The 22,673-nt window shown below is 28.9% G+C and overlaps 1 long non-coding RNA gene across 5 annotated transcripts; it reads left to right on the forward strand.

Moving 5' to 3' along the window:
* The first annotated feature begins 16,559 nt into the window (after positions 1–16,559).
* Positions 16,560–18,383, forward strand: LOC115698213 (uncharacterized). Of its 5 annotated transcripts, XR_004008074.2 has the most exons (5): positions 16,563–16,772; positions 16,866–17,046; positions 17,279–17,346; positions 17,486–17,577; positions 17,807–18,383. It is a non-coding gene; the product is annotated as an uncharacterized LOC115698213 (long non-coding RNA). The 5 variants fall into 5 exon arrangements; XR_009683377.1 differs by having other exon boundaries at positions 16,560–16,772; positions 17,279–17,577; XR_009683379.1 differs by having other exon boundaries at positions 16,566–16,772; positions 17,486–18,383.
* The last annotated feature ends 4,290 nt before the right edge of the window (positions 18,384–22,673 follow it).

Below are 22,673 nucleotides of genomic sequence, written 5' to 3' on the forward strand. Positions count from 1 at the left end.
CCATGTTCAAAATTTTTGGGGTCATTCAATTACAACCGTTATGCTGCCGAAATTTCGGTAGAATTTAGATAAAATTTGATATATATATATATATATATTATGTTCTCGTTTTGTTTAGGGTCCACTCGCTCAACCGCCCTCAAGACGTGATGCGTCAAAGGGGAAAGCTCCGATGCTTTCTCCACAAAGCCGTGGTGCACGGGAAGATGAGTTGTTCACGGAAGAGAAGATGGCGTTGATCCCTAATTCGCTAAAATGGATGATTCATGAATTCCTAAGGCTCAAAGATAAACGTGATATAATCACAATTTCTGTCCCCCGAGGATTCATTGCACCGCGTACCCAGATCATTTTATCTGGAGAGGATTTGCGACAGTTGCTACGTGTAACTACATCGGCAACCGGGGAATGCCGTTTGGAATGATGTATACTCTTCTTTAATCTAATTAACCTTATATCAAATTATAGTTAAATTATTATAAGGCACTAACACTTTTTTTGGCGAGGCACATATGGGAGAGCATCAACGGTCCGAGAAAAATTTTCAAGTTTTACGACCCGCAGCTTCTCACGGTGCATGGGATCGCCGATGAAGAACGTAGTCGATCTTTTGACGATGCGGCAAGACGATTGGCTAATTGGTTATCATTAATGAACAACAACCACCAAATGTTCTTTATTCCTTGGAATATCGGGTAAATTTATTAAATTCTTTAGTGCTAATTGTTCATTTCTATATTATGTCTTCAAATTATTTTTATACTATCTTACTTATATTCCAATATAATTTTCTAGGATGCATTGGACGCTAGTGGTGGTTGCGCCAAGGAAAATTATCCATTTAAACCCTGTAAAAGGCCGCCCAATTCCCGAAGAAATAGAACAAATGATCGGAAGGTAATTATTTAATGACTTCTTATGTAACGAATTTAAATTAACTAACGAATTGAAATGCTAATATAATTTTCCCAAACAGGGCATTCATGTATATAGGACGCACATCGGTATCTTGGCCGTGGCAAGGAATTTCACAAGCAATCGTCCAAGACAACCTAAAAGCCAAGAATGCGGTTTTTATGTTTTGAAATATATCACTGACATCGTCGCACGTGCCAACCCCAACCGTTACATAGAAGATCAAAAAGCTGTAAGTTTTAATTATTGATCATAGTATATAAATTTTATAATAACAAATATATAATATACATATACATAAACTAATATAAATTTTTAATTTTTTTAACAGTTTGGGGGTAAGAAGCAATACGATCCAAAAACAGAATTGTTACCACTACAGCGAAAGTGGATCGAACAATTGATGGCGGTGATTCACGGTGACGATTGAGGTTCAAAGGTCGAAGAATTTTTCTTCATTATGTAATTTTTATAGATTAACTTGTAATTAGATTTATTAACTTATTAATATTTTTAACTAATTTTACATGTTTGTGTAATATTTAATTATTTTTATGAAATCAAATTATATTTTTACCCAAATTTAATTACTATTTAATTTAAAATGTAATTAATATATAATTAAATTAAATAAATATGTAATTTAAAATTTAAATAAATATGTAATTTAAATTAAATATAATAATATATAAATTAATAAATATAAAATTAAAATTATATAATTAAATTAAAAAAAATGAAAAAAACTGAAATCTGCTCACTTTTGGCGTCGGTTCCTACAACCCCTATGGCGTCGGTTATTGGCTAGGAACCGACGCCATATATACCCCTATGGCGTTGGTTCCTAGCTAATAACCGACGCCATAGGGGTATATATGGCGTCGGTTCATATAAACCCTTTAGCGTCGCCCTGATAGGCGTTGGTAGCGAATTTCGCGAAAACCGATGCCTAAAGGGCTTAAAAACCGCCTCTAAAGGGTGTTTTTGTAGTAGTGGGCCCCTCCTTGTTTTGTGATCGGGTTCCGCCACTCATAATAAGTTATTACATTAAACTATTTTTTTTTTTCATAAAATAATTATTTTGAGAAACAATCATTTTTTTGCGAATTTTGTATAAAATATTTAATTTCCACTCTAGTTTTCAATCACATTCCATGATATATTCAGTGGTAACCAAACATATATTCAGTGACTAAAATTGAGTATGGGAACTTCGGATTCCTTTATTTGATTGTACGAACATGTTAAGAAAACTGTCAAATTTTTATTCTGTTCAGTTATTTTATAAATTGAGATTTTTGGTTTTTTTTTTTCTTTTTCTCATGCATATCCTAATATTTTATGTTTCAATTGTCAACTCCAATTAATAAGACAAGCTATAGAATACAACAAACAAAATTTGATTTGGAACAACCGAAGTGAGACGTAAAGCTCTTGAAAAAGGCCAAATAAAAATAATATGCCAACTTTTATTATATAGTATTTTCAATGTCAATAATCTCTTTATTACTTGCTTTGAAAAAAATCTCTTTATTACTTTAATGATGTCCATGCATAATTAAGAAGCAAACATATATATTTCTTCGAGAAAAAAAAAACAGACATATATAATATGTATTATGTATTATAGGTTCAATAAAGCTAATTTTTAAAGAGTTTTATTTAATTTTTGTATTAAAAATGAGGATGATCATATATAGGGCGGTCTCAAGCTTGTACAATGTTTTAGGCGAAATTTTAAATAAAGTTTAAGATAAAAATTAAATTAGATAATTTTATTAAAATTTATTGAAATTTTATTTTTCAGACAAATTAATTTTAAATTCATATTATTAAGATTTTTACTTTTATATTAATTTCATATTTTATTAATAATCATCACATGTATTATGACTAATTTTTTTTTCTTCATAAATGAACTTTAATTCATTTATAAAATTCTCTCATAAAAAATAAGTTCATTATCATATAAAAATGATCACAATAAAATAAGTATAATTATAAGAAAATATTCTTATGTTGTTTTAATTTGTTTTATATATATAATCTTTTATTTAAAAATCATTAAAGATTAATTAATAGTTCCAAAAGTTTAAATTTAAAATTAATTGAATTGTAATGTTGAAAATTAGTAGTCATGAATATTTATAATTAAATTAATTGAATGAAGATTTTTTTTTCTAAAATTATATTTATATTTTTTAATACATCACCCACATTATAAATAAAAACAATGTATATTACCCTTAAATGTAAGCCATATATTTCGTGAGACTTAGGTAATTTCTTAAGTTGTCTTATGGTTAAGCTGGTACTAATTATATATATAATGGCATGTAATAAGTAGCCATATAATTTGAATAGAATAGGTATATGGCAATTTAAACCCAACTAAGAATGTTGGTTAAAGTAAAGACAAGAGCCATATTTCATGGATCTAATCTTCTTATCTTTACAGAATTTTTTGTACCTTTCAGTCCTAATCAGAATCAGATTTCAAGTATATTAAAATCAACCCACTCTCACTCTGAAGCAAAGAGGCATTAGATAGTGATGGTCTGCTGGCCGCCTGGGCGCCCCTATTATATAATATATATATATATATATATTTATATATATTATATCATATAAATATATATGTATGGATCATAATAGATCTGTTTAGGTATGAAAAATCATGTCATGTCTTCAAAGAAGTAAGGATATAGGTTATTAATTGTTATGCTTCTTTTAGATAGCTTTATTAAGAGCAAACCCCACAATAATATATAAAATATGATTATTTGGTGGTTATGTTTCCACAAATATATTGTGACCCTAATATGCCACTTTTTGTGTTCAAGCTATGAAAAGATGTATATGTAAAGCAACACTACTAGTACAAAAGATTGCATGCTTTCCATGCAAAATTCTTGTTTCTCATCACTCATAATATTAATTTTTATGGTGAGAATTAAATATATTAATATGGACAAGCATTAAGCTGGCTTGTTTGTAGGAAATGATCTCCAATTTAACGCACCTTTTAAATTGGTTGGTGATCTCCAATCTCAAATTTGTTGAATATATAAATCCAGAACCTCTTTAAAAAATTAGTATTAGTAGTCCATTCCACCTTTTCATTCAATTTTTAAGTTAAAAATATTAGAATACTTTTCTTCACACTATGTATAATCAATTAATTATAATTGATTGATTTAAGATATCAAATTAATATTCTCATTGATGTTTATTATTATGTTAATTACAAATTCAATTTTTTAATTGATTGTTAAAATATTCTGATAATTAATATATATATATAGGAGAATTTTAGGGAAGTTGATGTGGCAACTTCTATGTCATTTTTGTCCAATCTCTCTTCTCTTAATTTTTTAGATTTACTCATATTTTCAACGATTTAATTATATATTTAGTCTATTCCTTTCTTTTAATTAGTAACATTTAAACCCATGAACTAAATTTAAAATTTATTACATTAATTTATAGCATTCAAAGAATATAAATAGTTTTCTTTGTAATATTATTAAATGAAAGAATCAAAATCTTTCTATTTATTTATCTATATATAATTTTCTTACTAATCAAGGTGATGTGGCATTATGGATGAGCTTCTACTCCTATTCCTAACTTTCTTAATTTTTCAATTTTTCTATCATTCAAATAGTTTAAAATTTTTTTTTTTTCAAAAAGTATGACTAATAATTATTTTTCAGTTTTGATTTATAAATGTGTGGAGTTATTCTCTTTAGCTTTGTCTTCTCATTTCTCCATTAACTCATAATTGCTACTAAATATAACATATAAATAATAATAATTTATATATTAATATATAACATTTTGATTGTAATGCTATAGTTACAAGAAATGTTAATAATAATAATAATATATAACATTTTGATTGTAAGGCTAACTTAACCACTTTCTTGTATAAGTGTCATGATTGGTGGTAATTTTCAAGTCCTGACTAATAGTGGCATTCAGTCCCCTTACATATTTTTGTTTATGGGTGAAGTTTGTTGGTACCTGGTCACCAACGAACTTAGATAGACGGTCAAATTCTAGGGTATACTTGGCCGTTGACATCTTTCCTTGAGTCAACTTCATGAATATGTGAAGTTCTTACAGAAATGTTATAAAAAATTTCTTCGAACTGGGTTTTAAACTCTTCCCAAGACATGGTGCTAACATCTCGGGTCTGACCCACAATATCCCACTAGATGCGGGCATAATCTTGTAACATGAATGCTGCACAATTAACTCGTTATATCCCCGTCACCCCCATGTTATCTAGGATGCTAGTAATAGTACTCATCCACTGTTCAGTCTTAATAATATTAGTACCTCCCAAAAACATTGGAGGTTGCAGCTTCACGAAACATTCGAACACAAAGTCTCGATGTGGTAGAATAAATCCTGAGTTACCCACCACTGGAATAGGAGCTGGTGGTAACACTTGTTCTGCTGGAGCTGCCGGTGCGGGTTACCTAAGCCGACGTAATTTATCTTCTTGATGAAGTATGATACTTCACATTTCAAGAAACATTTGCTACCAGTCGCCAGGTGGATTAGCATTATTCACCCCCGCATTATCCCTTGGATTCTATGGAGGTGCAAGCAGTGCCGGTGGAATGGGTTGGTCATTACCAGGCTCTACGTGCTTGCCATGTGGTCTAAATTATTGTGGAGGGTCCATTCTTTTTCAAATAGTCCTGAAATCAACAACCCCAGTGAGTCAGGAACCAAACCCACACTTACGCACTTATTGCCTTAACCCTAACTATACTTACTATTGTTAGGTTTTGTGCCCTAAATAAAACTCATATTAATATAATCAGATTTACTAATAAATAAAGATCAGAAATCGTTTTATGTTGCATGGTTCACATGATTTATTTCATGATTATGCTTATTGTATAAATTCTATTAAGTTTAGAGCATATATAAATATGTATATACTTGTTCATGATTATAGTGTCGTCAGCACAGTGGAATATAATCATGATTATATGTTCAAAAGTTTAATTCCCATGATTTTTCAGTTCAGTGGATTTAGACTGGCATGATAATCAGCGATAAGGTATACTTACACCTTGGATAAGTGTTATGTAATTTCCAAGGCATTGACAAAGTTTACCAGTATCGGATGTTTGGAGTATACATTGGAAGGAACCGATATTGATCTTGGATAAGATATCATAAACTTACTATTATATCTTTCTAAGTCAATATTAATGGTTGATCTTAGGTCTATGGATCTTAATCCTGATATGGCTAGGTTCATCTTAGTTGTATTATTTATGTTCTTTGAGTTATTTGTGGAAGCTAATTTTTGGTTCTGGCGGATACTTACATCTTGGGAACATGGTAGTTCAATTGAGTGGGAGCGCTGATCATAGATATGGAATCTATAGCTTCTATAAGTATTTATAAGTGAAACGATGATTTCCTTCTAGCTTGGTTGAATAGAGATAAATAATTGAGATCTCATTTCAATAATTATATTAGTTTACTTAAATATCATTTATAGGTTGCTCAGTGTTTTAAGGATAAAATACATTGAAGGGTGGAACGGTAAATTTGTCCCTATTCAGTGTAAATCATCTATAAAGGATCCTTGACTATTAGGATTGTAATAATGGATAATCATAACGTATTTATATCGTGGTACATATAGAGTGTTCTATACAACTGAGAGTGTTATTCAATTCCAAATCTATAGTGGCGCAAGGCAGAATTATAAATTGAGAATTTACTTGGTGAATTCTAGATCTACTTATTGAAAGCTCGGTTAAATAGGCCCATGGTCCTCTCACTAGTTGAGATAATACTGCTTGCAGACTCAGTCAATTTATTTTAATTAATCAATTAAAATTCTAAAATTAGACTATATCTTACTTAAGAATTTTCACTAAGCAAGGGCTTAATTATGAAGAAAAGAGGTTTTGGGGTGAATTTGTTAATTAAGAGACTTTGTGTGGTCTAATTAATAAATTACATAAATGACAATTTTATTTAGTAATTAATTATAATTATTAAATAAATAGTTTTGGCATTTATAGGATTGAAATTAGAAAATATGGTATTTCTATTACTATGAGCCACTACTCAGCTTTCATCACATTTGGACCTTCCAAAAATACTGGAGGTGCTTGCTTGTGAAACCTCTCGTATAACAGCTCCATACGGTTGCCAGTAACAGGTTGTTCTGTTGGCACCTAGGAATAACAACGACCTGAGCTTGCGGTGGAGCCACTGCAGAAGGACCATACTGCCTTAATCTCAGAATTTCTTCATCTTGCTGGCGGATATGATCTTGCATTTCTGCGAATCTCTGCTCCCAATCTGGTGGAGCTTGAGGTGGGTTCACATGTCAACCACCCTAAAACCTGCCACGACCTCTGACAACTCTATGGTATAGAGTTATTTTTTATGCTTTTAAATTGGAATTATTGTGAGAAGAGTAGTGAAAATGTGTTTGTTTGCTTAATTTTAATTAGTTTTAGCTTCGTTCTCTATTTTGTAAGCTAGCTTTTAAGTCTAGTAAAAATTGTTAATGTTAGTTGTGTTTTTTCTAATTAAACGTGGTTGTTTGTTGTTGAAAAAGAAGAATTAAGTTGTTAGGAAAAAGAAAAGGAAGCAAGGATGAAGTGGGAATAAAAGCTTAAATTGGGGCAAATTGCTGAAGCAATGCTGAAACGAATTCAGCATTCTGGCAGTGACGTGGGAACACGAAATTTAGCTATCCACATCAGCAGGAGCGTGTTTGTTACGAAAAATCAAACTAGCTAGATGATGTGTAGGAGGAGGACTAAACCTAGTTAGCTGGATAGTTGGATGTAGGATTTATTTAATTTTAAATTAAATTATTAATTTCGAAATAATTAATTAAATAAAAAATAATTTTCGAAAAATTTAAAAAAAATTTGAAAAATTCGAAATTTTTTTAAAAAATTTAAATTTAAAATTAAACCTAAAATTTTGAAAAATTAGGTTTCAACCAACCTAAATATCAATTCAAAGTTTGCTAACTACTTTTAAAATTTAAATGTTATTTTATAAATAAAAATTAAATAAAAAATTAAAAAAGATATAAGAATATCTTTTACAGATTTTAAATGTAATTTAAATAAATAAAATAACAAAATTTAAAAGTTAGCAAAATATCTTACATCTTTTTAAAATTACATGATTATAGTTATCTTATTTTAAATTTAAATAAGGTCAAATTATTTAAAAAAAATTAATTTAAAATATCTAAAATCTGACCTTAAATTTAAAAATAAGATAAGATATAATCAAATTTAAAAATAAGATAGATTATTAAGCAAATAAGATAGGTACTAACTATTTTTAAATTCAAATTACACTAATATCTTGAATTAAATTTAAAAAATATTAAATTAATTCAATATGATAATTAGAATTGAATTAGGAATAGTAATAGTATAAATACAGAACTACACAAAAAATCGGAAGTTAATTCCATGAAAAAGCATGAAAAAACGAAGAAAAACAAAAAAATTGTGAGCTGTACGAACAGTTTTCGCGATCGCAGGAAAATTTCAGCACAACTCCGATTTTTTCGAATCTTCAAAAAATCATAACTAATTCAAATTAAATCGAAATTAAGTTCTGTAAAAAAGTAACTTGCTTAATTTTTTTCCATACTATCCAATAAAAATAATTCCAGAAACAGATATTTAATTATTTTTAAAGAAAATTCACAAACACCAATCAATCATCAAATAACACTCAATACAACATGATATCATCCAAAAACAAACAAACAATCGTTTTAAAGTCCAAATTTCTTGCAAGTAAATCAATTACCATGGCTCTGAGGCCAGTTGTTGGAATTATTTTACTAGGATCTTAGATCTACTCACAAGTATGTTTATTAACACCCTAAATATGAACTTTCTAAAACGATGAAATAAACACATATAAAGTTAAAGAAACCTTACATTGGGTGCAGCGGAATTAAATGACTCCTTCCGTTCAGATATCTAGCCCTTGATTCCTTTCTGTAGCAGAGCATTATCAATATCTGAACCTGGATCTCTTTCTCTGAATCTTTGATGCTGAAACTCCTTGCTGAAAGTCTTTCTTCACGATCTTCCTCACTATGATTGAGGTATCACTTGCTGTGTGTGGGCACTACTCATACACTAAGGATTTCGAAATTCAAGAGGAAGAGAGAGAGAGTGGGTTCGGCCAAAGATAGGGAGAGAGAAGGCTCAGGTTTTTCTGATTCAGAAAGTGTCAGAAAAAAGTGTAATTTTTCTGAAGCCTTCACTATCTATTTATAGCATTCCACTAGGGTTAGGTTTGAATTATTTGGCATTAAAATAATGAAAATATCATAGGTAAATTCCTATAAAAGTGGCCGGCCCTATACTAGTGGATTTGGGCCTCACTTTTTGCAATTTTGCAGTTTTATCTTTTCTGCATCTGAGTTCCTCAAAAACGCCAATTTTCTAATTCAACCATTTAAATGCCAATTCTAACTATTTAATAACTATAAATAATTATTAAATAATGTTGTCATTTATCATATTTATTAATTGAACCATACAAAGTATCATAATTAACAAATATGCTCCTAAAACTCTTTCTTTATAATTTCGCCCTTACTTAGTGAAAAATTCACAAATAGACATAGTCTAATTTGAGAATTATAATTGATTAATCAAAACCAATTATATGAGTCTTACAAGCAATATTATCTCAACTAGTGCGGGGACCATGGGTCTATATAACCAAGCTTCCAATAAGTAGATCAAGAATTTATTACTAAAATTCACTAACTTATTAATTCTTCGTTGAATCCACGCATAGAACTTAGAATTGCACTCTCAGTTATATAGAATGCTCTATATGTTCCACCATATAGACACATCATTTGTTATCCATTGTTATAATCCTAATTTGATCAATGATCCTCTATATGAATGATCTACACTGTAAAGGGATTAGATTACCGTAACACTACTATGTATTTTATCCTTAAAACACTTGACCCCGTATAAATGATATTTCAGCTTATGTGAAATGAGTACTCCACCATTTATGTTCGTTTGGTCAAGCTCGAAGGAGATCATCCTTTGCTTACTATTCGCCAGGTAGAAGCTATAGATTCCATGTTTATGATAGCGCTCCCACTCAATTGCACTACCGTGTTCCCAAAATGTACGTATCACCCTGACCTAAAAGTAGGCTTAACTAACAAATCAAAGAACACGAATAGCCTTTCAAGATTGAGCCTAATCATAACAGGATTAAGAACATTTGATCTAGGATCAACTTGGCGATATTGACTTGAATAGATATTACGGTAAGTTTAATAAATCTAAGTCAAAGTTCAATATCGGTCCCTTCCGATGCATACTCCATGCATCCAACCTGAGCTTTACTTTAACCAATGCTCTGGAAAGAACATAACATTTCTCCAAATGCAAGTAAACTCTTGTTGTAGATTATCATATCAGTAAAACCCTATGTCTGATAAATCTAGGAAACTTTATTCACATAGTCATGTTTACTTTCCAATGTGTTGACGGCACAATAAACAGGATCAAGTATGTGAAAAGGGTTTCAGATGAATTCATACATTATGTACATATAATCATGAAATAAATCATGTGAACCATGCAACATTAAATGTTATTTCTGATCTATATTAATAAGTAAATCTGATTATATTGAAATGAGTTTTACTTAGGGCATAAAACCCAACATATATGAATGTATCTTGATATATAAAATGTGGCTATCTAAGATTTTTGTTAGTTAACAGAATATTTTACGAATATAAGAATATTCTTTTAAATTTAACGATGTTAGTTTTATAAATATATACAAATATTAATATATTACTTGTAATATTATTTTTATATTGTGATTTTTAATTGGGAGTATGCTCAATTTTACTATTTTTAAACTTTATATTATTTTCCTAAAATTTTTAAAGCTTGAAATAATGTTTCTTCTTAAAAAAATTAATAAGTGGTTTCTTTTAATTTATAAAATTTTAAAAAATACACACAACAAAAATAAAAACCAAAATCTTTATATATAAAATGTGGGTATCTAACAGTTTTTGTTAGTTTAAGAAAATATTATAAGATTATAAGAATATTCTGTTAAATTTAAAAATACCAATTTTAGATTAATATAAATATATACAAATATTAATATATTATTTATAATGTTATTATTTTTTATTTTTATTTTTAATATTGAGAGTACGTTTAATTTTAATATTTTAAATTTTTTATTTATTTTCTTCAAACTATTAAAACTCTAAATATTTATAAAATTAAGTGACTTTCTTTAATTTATAAAATTTTAAAAATACACATAACTAAAATAAAAACTAAAAATATAATTAATTATTCGTGCAATGCACGTAACAATAACCTAGTATATATATGTATGAAGTTATAAATTTATAGGTTATCATATAACATACTAATATTTGAGCATTCTTTTAAAAAAATATTATATAACCATTTTTATAGATTTATTCGTCTATCTAAATGTTTTGTTATTATTTTAGTTTTTCATAAATTTAGTCTCAATTTTTTAAATAGTTAAAATTGGGGAATGAAAGTATTTTTTTTTACTTTGGAGATTAGTTTATCTATATATTTTCACATAGAAAATTTATCACAAAAATATAAAATTTTAAATTGGTAAATCCGAAGCTAATTATTGTTCGTTATTATTTTAAAATAAACACAAAAGTTGATACATTTTTTATGATACAATAAAGAAATATTTGCAGCACAACTTAATGTGGTGGCTGTAAATGATAAAAATAAAAAAAAATCATAAATTAACCTAAAAAAATTTATTGATTAGTATAATAACCACGTAAAGTGCAGTTATGTTGTGAAAAAAATAGTAAGATTGAAATTTGATGGGCTATAGAGTTCAAGAATATGACCAATATTTCCACTATTTGCTCTAAAATCTGGCCTAAAGAGAATTATGAAATGAAATGGGTTAATATCATTTAGAATAGAAAAAGTACTCCAAAGCATATACTCATTACTTGGGTGGCATGTTGGGGTAGACTCCAAAGTAGACATTTAGCTTTGTAAATTTGGTGTCATTGACTGGGATAATTGTCTTTTTTGTGAAGGGAATATAGAAACTCACCAACATCTCTTCTTCTTCGATTGTGATTATAGTAAAATGATCTTTTATGAGTTGTGTGATTGGATTGGCATAAAGCTTCATAAAAGTGAGTTGGCCTATAGTCAAAAATTAATCAAGAAGTGTTGGGGGTCCAAGTTAAGAAGAGAAATGTTTATTGCTTTGATAAATACCTTGGTCTAAAATATTTGGGATGCAAGAAATAATACTTTGTGGATTGCTCCAGTTTTTACTTCTAATTTTCTTATAAATAGAATTAAAAGAAAATTTATTTTAGGTTTTCTTAATTCAAAAAAGAGAAAGCTACTATATAATATTTAATGAATATTAGATAGTTTAAGTACAAGACATTAATTGTGTTTTGTTATTTTTTAAAAAAATTAATAGTTTGCAATAACATTCTTACTTACAAAAAAAAAATTGAAATTTGATATTATTGGAGAACATTGTCTCACATGAATTAAATGTAAAAGTGTTGAACCATATGTAAAGAACATGGGCTACTCCACTCATTGCCAATTGGTTTTGAGATGGAACCCCATGATTCTCAACATGGTATTAGAGGCATATCCGTAGCGAACTTTTGATCCACACCTATTCAGATGGTTAGCCAGCCGCACTGGCCTGTGATAAGGTGATTCAAGATTGGTGAGCGAAAATAGCCACCATCTTCAGGGGGATATTGGAGAAGATTGTCTCACATGGATTAAATATAAAAGTATTGAACCATATATAAAGAACATGGACTACTCAACTCATTGCCAATTTCTTTTGAGATGGAACCCCATAATTCTCAACCCATATAACTTTATTATTTTTCTATCATTAAATAAAAGTTATAATTTATTAAATATATATAATTTAATAATTTGCAAACACCCTTAGATTCAAACGCGGGTACTCATCATGTCCTCCATCTTTTTCCACCCTTCCTCCCTCACGAGTGAGGTATAGCTTTAGTGGGTTAACATTAGTTAGTTGTAAATAGGTACGTATTTATTAAATACAGATCGTACTATGGAATGCATGGATCGACAATAGAATAGACTCCTATCTTTGATTGCGTTATACACATAGAATTAAAGAGAAAAGAAAACAGTAAATGATAGAACTAGATGGTACTACTGAGTGTGACAAGCCTAGGCAGTAAAATAATTATAATAAATAATGGATATAAAAAAGTACCGACGTGACTCATTGGTAAACCTTGGTGACCTAATTCTGGTGTGTTAAACTGTTGCTGCTACCTTCTATTAATTATCTTATTCAATCAATATGTGTAGTCTAATTCCAAAACCATTATTATAATTATTTTATATATATTTTATGAGACCAATAATATCCCAACTCATTTCTAACAAAACCAAAAGAAAATTAAACAAAAGAGAGAATCATGGCCTCACTTTCAGAAGACATGCCCCCGAATCCTTCCAATAATGGCATTTCCAAAGAGCCTGTACTGCACTGTAGTGTGTTACAATTATTTGAGAAATGAAAAACATTTTTTTAAAAAATAAATAAAATAGAGAGATATTGAGAAAACAACATGCACCCCTTGAAAAGAGGAGTAAATTAATGCATGCAGGGAAATCTAACATGAAAAGAGTACACGAAACATGGATTTGAAGTAAAGAAGTAGTAGATATAGTATGGTAGTAATAGTACTGTGCCAGAAAATGAAGTGTTTTTTAGTTTTTAAATATTATTTATATAAAGAATAAAAAACAAATGGAGAGAGTATGAATATGATGATGATGATAATAAAGTAGTTTGTTTTATTGTAAAATTGATGATTTTGGCTGTATTGAAAAGGAAATAGAGTTGGGGTAGGCAGCAATGTTACATCTTGTCAAAGATGTCAAATCAATTTGGTCTTTTCATTTCATTTTTTGTCCACTGGTTTGAGATTTAAATCAATCCATCACATACACAACTCAACAGACAGACAGAAATGAGAAAAAGAAAGATAGAAAGAGTAGTGAAATATATAAAAGAGTGAGGATAGTGATTATTATTATTACTACTGTTTTTATTCTTTGCCAGATTTAGCAGAACAAATTGATTGCCCCCATTCCCAACTTGCACGTGCCTCCCCCCTTAACCCGAAATCCATCTCCAACAATTTCTTCTTCTTCTTCAATTCAATAATCAATAATCAATATTCAATATTTTGTAGGTTACTTACTTATTTTGATTTGGCAAATGAAAATTTGAAAAAGCAACAAGTTATTAAACCCTATCTATAGCTTACCTTCGACTTGATGAACAGTATTGCTGACTACTATTCTATTTCTACCCCTCTATATAATTCTGGAGTTATTTGAAGATTATTATTATACAGTAAAAGGAATGATTATTAGCATATATTTTAATTATTTATTAGACATTCACTATACAAATCATAGATTTAACATTTTAACTATCTACAAATAAATTCGGTTAGTTGATAACTTGATATATATATATATAGACTAGACATCAATCAACAGAGACATGCATTGAATATTAATTTGATCATTTGTATGTACGGAGAAATAATTATTGTACGTTTATAGATCGAAATGTGATATGGTATCATTCATTTTAGATTATATATACATCACAAATTACACAATTTAATAATATAGTAGGCTAGATCTAGACTCTCTTAAAACACAATAATTATTTATTACTTAATTTAATTGATATAGCTAGTAAATAATTTCTTTCTCTATATTTACCTTTAAATACTAATTACTAAATTGCATAAAATTAATATATAGTGTTGAAGAATTTTTGGAATCCAAATATTAATCAACAGAAAATGGACAGTAGTATATAGTAAGAGAAGTCGTAACTGGAATATTTGGGATTAGATCTTGTCGGTCTAACTTTCATTTTTCTTCGTACGTGTGTTAGTTCTGTCAAATTATATACAAATGTCAATTCATGTTGAGTTTGAAAATTGTCAAATTAGTATCTTATACTTGTACAACAAAAACTCCATAAATATCAAAATAAATTATATGTACATGCATGCATGCTTTATGCCAACGAAAGTGATATCTGTCTAATATATACTGATCAGAAAAAACACAGCTATATTCATTTTTCCAAATATTGTTATAAAACTTTTAGCACAACCAGGATTTCTGGTGAAAATATTTTTAAGAATAATTCATTTAATTATATTGCGTAAATGAAGTAATGAACGAATGAAAGTATATTGCATTGAATTGAATGATCAAAAAAGTAGTTTCAAGAAGTAGCTAGCTATGTATATATATATATATACAGTATCAGGGTTAACGTTATTTATTATTTATTTTTTTAATTTTTTTTTTTTGAAAAGGAGAAGTTATTAGTTAAGGAAACTATAGTAACAATACAACTATCAAGTACACAACGATAATTAACTGAATTAATTTAAATTGAAAATCTAGATAAAAACAATCCTACTCCCCCCTTCACATAGTTTGGAAATGAAAGTTATAATATTGTTGAAGGAAGAGTCTTAGTGAACACATCAATTGTGAGAAGTTTTTCCTTAATTTTTCGACCATATACGATTGAGCCGAATGTGAACTTTCTAGATTTTGATGAAGTGACATTAATTCATTTCTATATTTTTGGTATGCTCATGAAATGAATTGTTTACAAATTAGAATCATTAAACACTCTATTGGGGTAGATTTCTCGAGCTCATATATGAGTTATATATAAGTTTCAAAAGTTGATCTATGTGGCTTTTGTGGCAGCAGTAGTGTATTATGTTTGGAAGGTTCGAAATAAAACATTTTAGCTATTTAAAGTGTGAAGAATATATTTAATTGTAAATAATAATATTTGTAGTAGTGTAAAAAATATAGTACAATGTGTTATGCCAAAATAGTGCTTTGTGTTTTGAATAAATCTTCTAATTTACTAAAAAAAAATATAGTGGATATTGTTACATTAGATTAGAGAATATATTGTGGGTATATATTGTTAGACATCATCAAGGAGGTATTGTAGACATTTGAACTCAAGTTTAGCAAAGTTTCTTGCTTCTTAAAACAGCTTGAAATCAAGCATAAGTTGTTGATTGTTGATGATCTTCTTGGGACAAAACCAAAATATATTCATATATTTTTGGTCCAACCTAAAATATATATATATAGAGATATTGGAATTCTGAATATTTATCAATTAAAGTAACATTTAGTCACAAAATCTTATTAAAGGAAAAGACTTTTAACTTTTTTTTTATTAGAGCCTTCAATTTATATATATATATATATATATATATATATATATCTTTATATATTAAAAGTGCCTATCTAACGGCATTTCTTGGTTTAACAGAATATACCCAATAAATCCAAAGAATATTCTGTTAAATTTAACGATGTTAATTTCACGTTAACAAATAAACCCAATAATTAAACTCAAAAAATTAAACAATTTTTTTTTTAAATTAAAAAAATCATATTAGTCACACATCTCTCCAACAAACTGTATATCCCCAAATTATCAAATCCAATTCTCTAGCTTTCGTTTACGATCAACCAAATGCAGCTATGGCTTTGCACTCCGTAAGTCTTTCTTCTTCTTCGTAGTCTTCGCAGCTATTGATTTTTCCAATCGCAGGCCAGAGTTTTACAATAAGTTCGCATTTTAATTCTTCTTCTTTCGCTCCTCCCCTTCGGAGATCCCACGCTCATCTTTGAGAAAGAGTAGGAAACGAGACAGGAAAAATCTTAATTGTCTTTTCTCTTATTCCGTTCAATTTTTTTTTTTTAAAATAAAAATTATTTTCTTAATTACAGATTCTGAAATACGAATTCAGAGTTATTGCAAAATCATTCAAGCCCTTCCCTACCGTGCGTCCTCATTCAAGAAGATCAAAATCATTGCGATCCACATTCAATTGGCTGTGAGAAACGATGAAGAGTTGAGCAAGCTTTTGAGAGTGATGACAATTACGAACGGAGGTGTTCAATTTTCTGGGTAAGAACTAAAACCTCTCTCTCTCATTGCGACAGTAAATTACAGTAACAATTCTTCTCTCTATATATGTATAATTATATATTATGTATTAAATGAAATGAATCTTATTATATATTTAACATCATATATTTACCTAGGGTTTTTTTTTTATTCGAGAATATGAGATTGTTTTTTTTTGTATTTCTATTATATTCTTAAATTTCACTAATATGTTTGTTCTCTTTTACTTTAGTTATTTAATTTCATCGAATACAATTTGAACTCTAGCATTGTGTAAGAACAAATTTTGACCAGAACTAGGTATGCTATTGTTTTTATTTTGATATGGGTTACTTTGCAATTTTTTGTATTTATTGATTTTGGTGGTCTCCATTTTTTTTTCTTTTCTTATTGTTGTTTTCAAAGGAATTTTTAATGGTTGGGTTTGAAATTGTTGAAGGAGGCGAAGAAGTTGCTATGGGAGGATCGTCTATTTCATAAGAACATGACGGTTCCGAATGAGGCTAATATCGACTTGGCCACTTGATTTAGGTAATCACTTTTATTTTTCTATAAAGGAAAAACTATGCTCAACAACAATCTATTAGCAATTCATATATATTGTGGAGCCGGAAAAGAGAATAGTTTCAATAACTACTATTATTGCTATTGTTGGGCCAATTGGTGTATGATTGGTAGTAGCCGCCATAACAGGAACAGGTTACTGAAATTATGACCAATTTGTTCGTATCAAAGGTTGTCTTATTGGAGTTTATTGCAGAAATCTGAGAAGGGTCTGCAGCCAAAAGATTTGAGATTGCTGCTAAGGTTGTGTAAGGAGGCACACCTCTGAAAGTAATGAAAGCTTGACATGTTCTGTTTAGACCATTGCAGAAGTAGCCAAGAGAAGAGTTTGAGTTATCCTTTTTGTCACATTCGGTTGTGTCTTCTCTCACATATGGTTGTTGAGCAAAAATTGAAGAGAAGCTACAACTAATAATGATGATGATGATGAAGAAGAAGAAAATGAGCTTTGGAGAACTCATTTAATCTCAAACAATAACTAATAATAATTTTTCTTCAATTATTATTAACTAATAATGATGATGATGATGAAGAAGAAGAAAATGAGCTTTGGAGAACTCATTTTGTCTTGGAAAATCTAAATAGTTATTGTTCTAAATATGTATAGATATATTATTAACAAAGTCAACAAAGAAAGTGAAACTACTTGTGTGAATGTGATAAAGGAAGCACTTTAACATTGTTTTTGGGCATTATTTAGTATACATCTTTGCATCGTTCATTTCATTTAATCAGAGGTTGACTACTCAATATAAATGTACCTCTAAAAATAATCTCAAAATCAAATAATAACTAATAATAATTTTTCTTCAATTACTTATTGTATTATTTTTAAATGAAATAGTTAACACCTAACATAAAACTAAGTATACGTGCCTCGCGCACGTAATTTTTTTCTAGTATATATATATATGGGTATGCTCTTAATGAGTATTACCCATGTATGGGTATTTCATTCTTTACCATTGCATCAAATATCTAATGGTTGATATTTATTATCATTAATTAAATATTAAAAAATTAATATTTCCTATTTTGTCACTTCTTCTTTAATTTTGTTATTCTCTATATTCCTAAAATAGATAAAACTATTAATAGAAATAAAAAATTTATAAATGGAATTGTTATTTAAAAAATAAAACACACTAAAAAAACTAACAAACTATTTTTTTTAATAAAAATCATTTTAAAGATTAAAAAGAAAAAAAGTATATATTTATCTTTTTATAAAATTTCTTCAAACTAAAATTCTAAATTGCATTACTGAGAACAAAAAAAATAATAACTTTAAAATTTAAGTTGTAATACATATAAAATGTATAAGATTTTTTTTAAACCTAAAATCTTTAATTTCATAATAATTAACAATTATTTATATTTTTTTTTTAAATACTTGAGCTTACCAAAATCTATAAGAACAAAACCAATAAAGAAAATTTTAACAAAAAAAAAAATGAACGAAGAAAAAAGTATCATAAACATTATTGAATAATGGCAATTGCGAACACAAGAATTTCAGCACAAAAAATTATACTTGACCCCTAGACAAGATTATCATCTTCCAATCCTAAAAATATAAATAATAAACAACACATCATTAGTTATTCTAGGAGAATGATGCATGGTAATGTCAAAAAATTTATTGGATGATAATAATATTTCTCTAACAATGATACCCTAAGTAAGAACTAAGAAGTATTATATTGTAGCGTTTTATTTTTAAGAGTATGAATAATATTAAGACAATTGGATTCCACAATCAAGCTCTTATTCTCCTAATAAAAAAAACACATTAATATACATGTAAATGATTTTTAGTTTTACAATAATAAATTATTAATAAACTCACAATTATTTCATAAAATAATAAATTAGTAATTTTACTTAATTTTAAAAAATAATTTATAATTTTTTTTAAACTATTAGTTGTAATTATTATTTCCAATTTTATAAAAAATAAATATAATTTTTTTTAAAAAAAAATAATTGTTAGAAACTTGCCATAAAAGGTTATTAGATTGTTACCTTATTAATTTTTTTAGTTCCCATCAATGGGTATTACCCATTAAGAAGTGTTCCATATATATATTTATATATATATATATGTCAAATTCTATCCAAAAAAAGTTCTACAACATCAAAGATGTAGCCCTATTCCAAATTTAGTTCACTCAAAAAACTGCTACTTTTAGTGATAATTTTTTAGCCACAACATAATTTTTTTGTGACTAAATGTGACTTTTAGTCACAACAAAATATTACTTGTGACTAAAATATAGTCTTTAGTTACAAGTTGTCACCTTTAGTCAGAACAAGTATTGTGACTAAAAATATACATTTAGTCACAACAAATTGTAATTTTTGTGACTAATACTGTTAGCCACGAACTTTTTAGTCACAGCATAAGAATGATAATTTATAATTAGTGATAATATTTTTACTTTTAGTCACAAGTTTTGTTGTGACTAAAAGTAAGATTTTTTGTAGTGGTTATTTGAAAAAGATAATAATAATAAAAATAAATAACGATTGAGTTTATCCTAATCCTCCTCCAAACAAGCAATTTACACTCAACAAACACGCATACCAGCCAAGCCTATGTATAGGTACCAAACTTTTTATAAAGCCAAAATAATTCTATCATTTTGGTTTAACTTCCTTTCATTTACAAGACATAATCTAACATTAAGATTCTCTTTCACTATTTCATCTATACAATGAGAACCTAAACATTTCTTTTCAAAAATATATAAATTTCGATTGATCCAAAAATGCCATATACAACTCCTGCAAGAACTGCATAAAATATATCCATTATCAACCGATTAGGTCTCTTAGTATTCAACCAATGGGATAAATCCTCAAATTGATCTGACCAAAGATGGAAACCAAGCTACTTACTGATTTTGAGCAATACCCTCTACGAGAAAAGGCAACTAAATGTTCATGACTTTTAAGTTTCACCTCACTATTGAGCAATTAGCAACATCAACATACACATGCTTCTTATCTAAATTATCTCGAATAGGAAGATTTGCATGAATTACCTACCACGAAATAAATCTATGACTTGGAGCTGATAAAGAACAGCATACAACCTTCTTAAACGCCACCCGAGCATCATCTTTAATCAAATAGTCATAAGCTTTACTCACTTGAAACTTCCCTTTACTACCCGCTTTCTCAATGTTACTTCTTGAGAACATATGCCAATATCCACTTGAAAGTAGGGTCATCTGTATTTGAACAAATAGATGTACATTCACGGGTGGAACGATTACTTTAGATATTTACCTTATGGAAAGAAATTTAAAATGTTTGAGAAATTTCATGAATTTCTAGCTGTTATACCCAAAATTCGGCTGGCAGACACGTGTCGAGATAAAGAGAATGTGAATCGGTGTCGTATCTTTTTATGGAATAACTCATTAATTGAGTAAGTACTAGAGTATATTTGCAACCCGTTGCCTGTAAAGTCTTATGCGAGGAATCAATGTATGAACTAGTACTTAGTATTAACGAGAAACCATATGTGGCCGAAAAAGAATAGCGAGGCACCAGAGAAGAATAACACATACCTCGGCTCACAAATAAGCAGACTAACTATAAAAGTCAAACCACCTCGGAGTACCATAATACGAGAAGACCATCTCGCCAGGAGAAAACTTCCTATAGTTACATCCAACTAACGGAAGTGAGACTCACAACCCTGGCAAGTCAGCTGATTTCCTTATATCCGCGATCACCGTTTATTGTCAATCTCGGATAGAATAATGGTTCCAGCTCGCCATTGGGATCACTATAATCAAGTTTCTGTCGAAACACATTCAGAATCAACAATTAAAGACGTGTTTAATACACAATATTTCTGACCTAATAAAACCAGGAAAATCACAGCTGTATGACTTTCAAAATCATTAACCGCGTTTACATTTTGTAATATGTAATCAAATCTCATGATTTAAGGCATAATGACTGTAATAACATTTTGGTCAGCTTTGTAATTAACTACCACTATGCAATTACAAATAGTGGCAGATAAGATCAAAAAGGGGGGACAAAAAGAAAACTCTTACGCGAGAGGCCCTGAAAAAATATACTTAGAAATCTGAATAAGATTGACTCGTGGACTATGTAGATTTTTAATTGCAAAACCACGTAAAAAACCCTGTGTCCATATGTTATTTTTCTATTGTTTTTATATTTTCTGTGTCGTTGAATCATATTCGTGAGGCTCAAATTTGGTTAACGAAAATCTGCGTTAACACTATCAATGGTGAAAAACCATTAAGGTAAGTGGTTAAAGATCTTGCGAACTGATAGGGGTGGAGAAATATTTGGTTATGCAGTTCAAAGATCATTAAGTTGAACTTTGAATTGTATTCAAACTTACCTTCCCAAAAACTTTGATTGCATATTGATGAAAGTATAAGGTCTATGATTAGTTACTAGCAGCTGCTTGAGTCCTTCTAGGGAAATACCCTAGTGATATGAAAACTTCAGAATGATAGAATGATTATGTACTTAGTATACACCAATACTAGATTCAGGGATGTCCTGATCATGAACTTAAAAAAGGCTAGAACTGTCAACTAAGGTTTACAAGTTTGATAGTTATTCTAAAATGATTAGGGGTGGACCATCCTATGGTCATTAAGATAAGAAAGTGTTTATTTCAACAAATACTATTTTTCTAAGAATATGACTAAATCTTAGAACAAAGTAGCAAAGTAGAGGAGATATTTTTTTTATTCCAAAATGCTCTATCATCTTAATCTATATAAGATGGTCCCATTGCCTTTATTGTCTTGATACAATCGATGGGGATAATACCATTAGTGTTCCTAAATAGAAAGTCACAGTACCTTGTCGTAGTGGGAGGGTTTCAAAGAACCCACCCTGTTATGACTTGGAAGATTATTCTCAAAGTTATTCTTCTCTGGTGCCTCGCTATTCTTTTTCGGCCGCATATGGTTTCTCGTTAATACTCTAAGTACTAGTTCGTACATTGATTCCTCGCATAAGACTTTACAGTCAACGGGTTGTAAATATACTCTAGTACT

Source organism: Cannabis sativa, chromosome 7 (assembly GCF_029168945.1).
Source record: "Cannabis sativa cultivar Pink pepper isolate KNU-18-1 chromosome 7, ASM2916894v1, whole genome shotgun sequence".
Lineage (NCBI taxonomy): Eukaryota > Viridiplantae > Streptophyta > Magnoliopsida > Rosales > Cannabaceae > Cannabis > Cannabis sativa.